Below are 8,682 nucleotides of genomic sequence, written 5' to 3'. Positions count from 1 at the left end.
ACTTTGAAATAATTCCGTCAATGGTTTTTATAAATGTTTAAATCTATTTTGTGTAAAGAGATACAGAAAGACCCCCCAAAAAAATCTGACCTTGTAAATAGGTCATTTGAGGTCAAAAGGGGTCAGAATGCAAAACAGGACAGATCCCCACTTTACTACAACTATTAATGTTTGATCAAAATTTACAAGATGGTTCATAAAAATTCTTAACAATTTTAATTTTTTACCTACAGTGTTACCTTAGCAACCATTTCTATGTGTAACTAAGGAAAGTAATTTAAAAAAAAACGTAAAAAATGGCGTTTTTATAAATACAAAGAATTGATTGCATTTGTAATTTTTCTCAATTTTACTTCTACTGCATTCTATTAATCTTAAAGTGATGACAAACTTGATCTTGTAAATTCATTCATTTTGAGGTCAAATGAGGTCAACATTTTACCATAGTAACTGTTTCTATGCGAAAATTTCAAAAAAATAAGGGGTTTTTCATAAATACAAAACATTTTTTCTACATAGTTTTACATTTCTACTTTTTGCCAAATTTACTTTAAATACTGAATCCTAATAATCTCAGAAAGAAATCTTGACAAATCTGAATAAAGGTAAACAATTGACCTTTAGTGTTATCTTAAACCTGTTTACGTAACTAAGGATATTTAAAAAAAAATTAAGTTGAACCTCCCGAAAGTGGCCACCCTCGGGACCTGGAAAAGTGGCCGGGTGGTGACCCCTTAATAATAAAGGGCCAAAATCACGTATTATGGCTATATACGATATTCTTAACGAAACGAGCCTCTCAGTTTTCCAGCTAATTGTAGGCCTATTATTATTTATAATCAGGTGGTTTAGTATTTTTTAGCTTTTTGAGACAAATTTTAAAACTTTTATCATATGAAAAATGGTCGGTCAAAATCTGTGTAGTTTTCTCATCTCTTCACAGTAATGTTTTTAAAACCTCTTCAAAATAAAGCTAATATATAAAGAAATACAATAAACATGCACCTCTAATTCATAGGTCCATGCAATAATTATCACATTTTTCGATTGGCCGCTTACAAACAATCTCATTTTTAGTATAAAAAGGTGCCCGCAGCTGCTTACGGTAAGCACCAAATGCACTAATTAGATAGGGAGAACAAACAGGCTTTACAAAGTGCGGCTTACGGGAGGTGCCCGCTGTAAATAAAATACGGGGTTTTCATGAATAAAAATAATCACAGAAGAAAGTGCTTACGAATATGACCTTGTGAAACGGTAATTTGAAAATGCAAATAAGGCATGCCTGCTAATAATCTACAAATTTAAATTAATGTATAAGATAAATATGCAAAATCTAAAGAATATCTCAATTTTAGTTACCATAGTAACTGTTGCTATGCATAACTAAATGAAATTAAATAATTATCAGATAATTATTAATTAATAATTAATTAATGAATCCAACCATCACAGTAAAAAAAATATAGAATTTAAAACCAGTATTTAATAATAAAGTGTGATATTTTACATGCTGACCTTAAATGAAATGAAATTTCACATCAGGGCTTCAATATTTGTTATGTAGCATTAACATACCTGAGTATATCATTGACTCTTTTGATTGGTTCTATTTTGGAGAGGGGAAAGTGGTGGATCCAGGACTTTGAAATAGTTAGGGGGTTGAAGGCGAGGGTCTAAAAACTTAACTTTATGTCCTATCTTTTGCATTGCAATTTTTAACTTGGGGTGGGTGGGGGCTTGGAGAAAGGGGGAGGGGTGGGATGGAGGAGTTTGAATCCGTCTATTCATTGGGGCGATGGTAGCGGCAGCGTGGGTGGTGCTTGAATGCATGCATTTGACACTCTATAGAGGATGATCGAACAAAGTGTTGCAGTTTATCTTTTTGTGGTTATTGGCGGGGGGGGGGGGGGTTGGTAGTCGAAATTGGTGGTGGATGGGCATTTGGGATCTGCTTAGGTTAACAAATAAAAGAAGTAATCAAATGAAAGAGGAGCTTCAAAATAAGATAGGAGTAATCTGTTGCAAAGATTAAAATTCACAACGATCTGATAATTTATTCAAATTTCCAGAGGATATAACCTATAAAATGACATTAAAACTGGGAATTACAGAATCTATAATAAAAAAAAAAATTTTTCTCACAACACAACTAGAACTATATAAAACATTAAGAATTTTTCTGACCAATGAGTTTCAAATCAAATAATCAAAGAAAATAAAATGTTTCTACTAATATACCATGTTTTTTTTTTATAAAAAGGCCTATGTTTCTCGCAACACTGCTTGTAGATTTTAAAATTACCCCAGTATTTTATTTTAGAAATCAATTATTAAACATTAGAATTACCTATTTGTAATAAATCAGCTAAAAAAATACACCACTTTGGGCGTTATGGTGAAGAGGGCGCTATGCGGCGTGGGTAGACGTGTTTTTTTAGCGGCTCCGTGATTAACACGCGCTAGGCCCAAACAATCATGGTAACGAAGAAAGAACTAGAAGAGATCAAGCAGTCGCTTGACTTTATAACATCGCAGCTGGAGGAACTCAAAGAAGGCCAAAAGGAACAGAAGGAGATTAGTGAATCTTTCATTAAACGGATTGAAGTATTGGAGGCCGACAATGGAAAAAAAAGTAAGCAAATTTCATTACTGGAAAATAGAGTGAACGAATTAGAACAATACAGCAGAAACAATAATGTTCTAATTACGGGGCTAAAATATGTGCATTCCTCATACGCATCAGCTGCATCGGCTGACCTTGGTGTTTCGTCGGTGGAGGAGACCGCAGATAAAGAACGTGGGTCTATCGAAGAAGCTGTGTTGAAGTTATTTAAAGAGAAAATGAATGTTGATGTTAACACTTGTGATTTGGAAGCTGTACATATTTTACCAACTAAAAGTAAGTCGAAATTAACTATTGTTAGATTTTGTTCGCGAAGAAAGAAACAGGAAGTGATGAAAGCTAAGGTAAAACTGAAAGGAGAGAATATTTACATAAATGATCATTTGACTAGAGCAAATGCGGAGTTATTCAAGCGTACCAGAGATTTCAAAAAACAAAAGAAAGTAGAAGCCACATGGACCAGGAATGGTAAAATTTTTATTAAACGTATTGATGGAAAAATTGTGCATATTAAGAATACTGTTGACATTAATGGTTGAAACTATTACACAAGTACCAAATATGTTAACCAAGAAAGAACTGGAAGAGAGCAAGCAGTCACTGGACCTCAGTTCTCAGTTGGAAGAACTCAAGGAAGATCAAAAGAAACAGAAGGAGATTAGTGAATCTTCTTTAATCATATTGCAATTAAGACAACCAATATAAACCTTACTTATGGAAGAATCTTTAATTGACCTTAATTTAGGCTCCCTTTCATCATCTGTGTTTAATCCTAGCAATCTTGACGGAGATAGAGATCCTGATAATAACATTCTAAATAATATGAATTGGGAGTGCAATTACTACACAGATGAACAATTTAGTAGAGAATGTAATATTAAAAATAAGTTTACTATTATTCATTTTAATAGTCGTAGTATGGGTGCAAATTTTGACAAAATAAAAAATTATTTATCAGAGTTGGGAGCATCACCTGACGTAATTGCAATTACAGAAACGTGGATACGACCTGATAATCCGATTACTTTTCACATTAATGGCTATGTATTTTATAGTATTTCAAGACAAGAAAAGTATGGAGGGGGTGTTGCTCTTTTTATAAGAGAAAGTCTTAAACATAATGTTGTTGATAATATGTCATCCGTGATACCCGACTGCTGTGAATATATTTCTGCTATTGTCTATATTAATAATTCTAATCCAATTTACATATCATGTATATATCGTGCACCTGGTACAGATATAAAAATATTTACCGACACATTTTCAGATTTGGTCAAGTCCATGAATGATAAGCGGTTATTTATATGTGGTGACTGGAATATAGATCTACTTAAACATGAGAGTAATTGGGACACTAAATGTTTTATTGATAATAGTTTTAGTTTAGGACTTTTTCCTCTAATTACCAAACCAACAAGAATAACAGAAACAACAGCAACCTTAATAGATAATTGTTTCACTTCTGATGTTCATTCTGTTATAAAAAGTGGTATCTTGATTAACGATATCACAGATCATTTACCAATTTTTACAACAATTAATTATAATGTTACGCCAAGTATTGCACATGAATATATTACTAAAAGATATTTTACTGAGGTTAAAATGAATGCTTTAAAAAATGATTTGCGTTGCACTGATTGGAACAGTGTATTTAATGAAGAAGATCCAAATAATGCTTACGATGTTTTTAATGGTAATTTTATATACCTATTCAATAAATATTTCCCTCCCCAAAAGATTAAATTGACACAAAAAAGTAATTCAAAACCCTGGCTCACACCTGGCCTAATTAATGCATGTAAAAAGAAGAATAATCTATATAAACATTTTTTAAAAGATCGAACACAACTGTCTTCAAAAAAGTATAAGCGATACAAAAATAAGCTAACAAATATTCTAAGAAATGCTGAGAAACAATATTATAATAACTTATTATTATTAAAACAAAATGATATTAGGGGTACTTGGAGTATCATAAATGGTCTGATTAAAACAAGAAATTATGGAAATCTGCCAAAAGATTTTATCGATAATCCTGTTGATACTATAAATGGTTTCAATACTTTTTTTGCTACCGTAGGACCTAACCTAGCCAAAAAAATAACAAGTCAATTTCCAAGTCGTGATAGTCCCAATGATTATATTAAAAAACGTATTCCAAATTCTATTTTTTTAGAGGCCACTTCCAAAGAAGAATTAATTACAGAAGTGAACTTATTTAAGTCTAAAAATTCCAGCGGACATGATGACGTACCTATGTCAATAGTTAAACACATTATATACGAAATCAGTGAGCCATTGACACATATTTTTAATCGTTCGCTTGAGACTGGTATTTTCCCAGATACCCTTAAGATTGCAAAAATTGTTCCCATCTTCAAAGCTGGGGATAAAAGTAGTTTTTCAAATTATCGACCGATCTCCTTGCTGCCCCAATTTTCTAAAATTTTTGAAAAATTATTTAACAACCGTCTGTTGAAATTTATTGACAAATTTAACATTCTATACTCAGGACAATTTGGTTTTAGGAAAAATATGTCCACTAGCCATGCATTGCTTCACTTTTCCGAGTATATACTTAAAGAGATGGACAGGTCTAACTATACAATCGGAATTTTTATTGACTTAAAAAAGGCGTTTGATACCATCGACCACAATATCCTTATAAAAAAACTTGAAGCTTATGGTATTCGTGGAATTGCCAATAAATGGATCCAAAATTATCTTTCTAACAGAAAACAATTTGTGACAATACGTGGTGATACCACCTCAGAATTATCAGACATTTTATGTGGCATCCCACAGGGATCTATTTTGGGGCCCACTTTATTCCTTTTATATATTAATGACATTTGTAATGCTTCTTCCCTATTGAAATACACGCTTTATGCTGATGATACGAACATACTTTTTTCTGGTAAGAACCTGCAATGTATCTGTAATATTATTAATGATGAGCTAAAAAAAATTGATACTTGGTTTAAGGTAAATAAATTGACGTTGAATCATAGTAAGACAAAGTATATTGTTTTTAGTCGCAAAAACAATTATGAACCAACCAATTTAGTTATTAGTGGTGTTGCAATTGAACGGGTAAATAAAATAAAGTTTTTAGGAGTTATTATTGATGGAAAACTAAATTGGAAGTATCATATTGAATATATTCATTCCAAAATTTCTAAAAGTATTGGAATTATTTATAAAGTAAAACATTTACTAAATACATCAGCTTTATTTAAATTATATAATTCATTAGTTTTGCCTTATTTTACATATTGTTGTGAAGTCTGGGGTAATACCTTTAAAACTAATTTAAATTGTTTATACATATTACAAAAAAAGGCACTCAGACTTGTTATGAAAGTCCCATACACCAGTCCAAGTAAACCAATTTTTAATTTTTTTAAAACTCTTGATCTTTATAATTTAATAAAACTATATACCGTTTCTCTAATGCATAAAGCTTTTCATAACTTACTCCCAGTGATTGTTCAAAATAATTTCATTTTATGCTCAGCTGTCCACTATAAATACACGCGACAAAAACACCATTTCTACCCACAATTTAAAAGAACCACTCAAAAATCATTAAGTTTAGTTAGTAAAGGGGTTGAACTTTGGCGTGATATACCTGAGACTCTTAAGTTACTTAAGAATCCTATAACTTTTAAAATAAAATACAAAAATAAATTACTTTTGCAATACTCTGATTAGAACAGGTTTTTTTTTTTTTATCTTTTTTCTTTTTACAATTACATCTTACTCTCTGAGAAATCTTTTTTGTTTTTTTAAGATAAAGAAAAAAAAAGAAACTTTCTTAAAAGTTACATTTTGTTTGCCTATGCCGTTGTGCCTTTGTTTCATATTACTATTTATAAACTGTTTTGTAACAGGGGGTTTCTACTTATAAGCTGTGCTTCAGAGATTCCCCCTTTCCATTCTTTCATTTTTGTAATGAATATTTATGTATGTTAATGGTTTTATTTTGTTGTGAATGGAAATAAAGAAACAAACAAACAAACAAAGTAAAGTTTAGTTGCATTGAACAATTTAAAAAAAGTGAAAAACACCCCTTTTTAAATAAATGGTATCTCCCAAAGTATGAAATAAAAAAAAAATAAAAAAATATGAAACAGGTACACAATGCATTGTTATTATGCATACACTAATTATTTTTTATAATTAAATGAACAAAACAAAAATATCGTTCATCAAAGTAGTACCAATATCCATTTTAAAAAACCTTAAAAAAGGACAAAATTTGTCAAAAACACAAATTTGGCCGTTGCCATGGAAATATACGTGTGAAATAAAAAATACTTCATATTTGATTTCTCTCAACACATATATAGCCATGTGCAAAATTTGAAAGAAATCCATTTTTGTTAGTCTGCCACTCTTTTTGATATTTCTTTGATTCTTACAGACAATGGCTCTTAAGTATTCGTACTGCGTCAACTCCTTGTGTTGTGTCTACGTCCTTGAGTTTTTTCCCGAGTGGCAACAAAGTGCGTAGGTGAAAACAAACCTGCTCGGTTTGCTCGTCAACGTTAGTCGCCGTAGACTTTGACCTGGTTCATCCCGCATACTATGTTTTTCTCTTGTCTTGCCTTTTGTTGCGTGAAATGAAACTACCGGTAACAATGTTTGCAGCACTGTTGCGTCGACTGTTTCCAGTTAATTGTGATTACGTAATAAAACACTTTGCATCTTAATCTTTGTTGATAACAAGTTGATAAAATTGCGATTGACGAATAATTGTGAAGGGGACAATTTCATGACTCCCGTGAACAATGCGCCCCTAACCACACCGAGGCTTCGATGGTATTGTGTAAAATTGATTGGATAACGACTCGGCGGAACAGCACTTGTTCTCAATTGTACACACTCGCACCAGATATCGAATTCATTCACCCTCATCTTTAAGTACAAAATTCATCTTACTGGGTTCATGTTCTATTCAACATAGTATCTCTAGTTCTTCTTTCTTCTTTCTGGCAACATTTTAAAATGCTAATAGTTGTAGACAACATCTCTGAAGTATGAATCACCTCTCATCTATGTGGTATTCAAACTCACATAGGGGGTCAGTGGTCTAACCGTATTGAAAACTTTAGGCCAATGTTGCTGTGCTGCTCGATTGTTGGCTGCTTGAGAATATTATATGTAATAAGTTGACTATATTTGTATGATAATGGTCTTGTTCTGTCCAATCAACATGATTTTGTAAAAGGAGGTTCATGTACTGATGGCCTCGACGTATTGACGCAGTTTTCATACATTATTGCTCTGAAAACTTAAAGGTTTCGGTATTCGGTGGTACCATTTTGCTTCTTTTCTTCTTCTTCTGCTAGGTCATTCTCAGAAGTTTTTTTTTAACTTTCACCTTCTTCTGTGCTTTCTGGTGTCCCCCGTGATTCGGTACTAGGACCCATAACTTTATAATGTGTTTGTTATTGACCTAAATGCTTTATCTTCTTCATTTAAATGTACGCTGATGACACCCTCTTATATCGTGTAATTAGATCGCCTAACGATGTATGTACTCTTCAAAAAGAAATTAATATATAATTTATATAAATAAATTGGGATGAAATTAAATATGAAGTGTAAAATTAGGAGTTTACTAGGAGTAAAATTAAACTTTTAAACACCATATTATATTGATTCGGTACGTTACCGTCGATGAAGCCTTGAATTCAAATATCTTGGGAGTCATCTAAACTTGATTGGGGGTCTCACGTAGGCCTATCTCGAATTAATATTAAAGCATCGAAGACGATTGTTTTATAATCACAACAGTTGGATGTGTTTCCAATGTAATCCCAAACTTATTGTTTACCAATATACTGTAATAATATAGTTCGTCCATTTCAGAATATATTTAAACCCTCTAGGCCTATGCAATACGTTAAGAATTTTGTGAAAAAATCACCTACGCTGTTAAGACCATGGAACAAAATAATTATTCAACTGTTCCTTGTGAAATTCGTCTTCAGTGTCTTTGTTTGATGCAGTCTTCAAACAGATTTTTTTGCTTTTAGGAATTA

The sequence above is a fragment of the Antedon mediterranea genome, chromosome 1 (assembly GCF_964355755.1).
Source record: "Antedon mediterranea chromosome 1, ecAntMedi1.1, whole genome shotgun sequence".
NCBI classification, from domain to species: Eukaryota; Metazoa; Echinodermata; class Crinoidea; order Comatulida; family Antedonidae; genus Antedon; species Antedon mediterranea.
The sequence above is the reverse complement of the archived record's forward strand: the minus strand, read 5'-3'. Positions refer to the sequence as shown.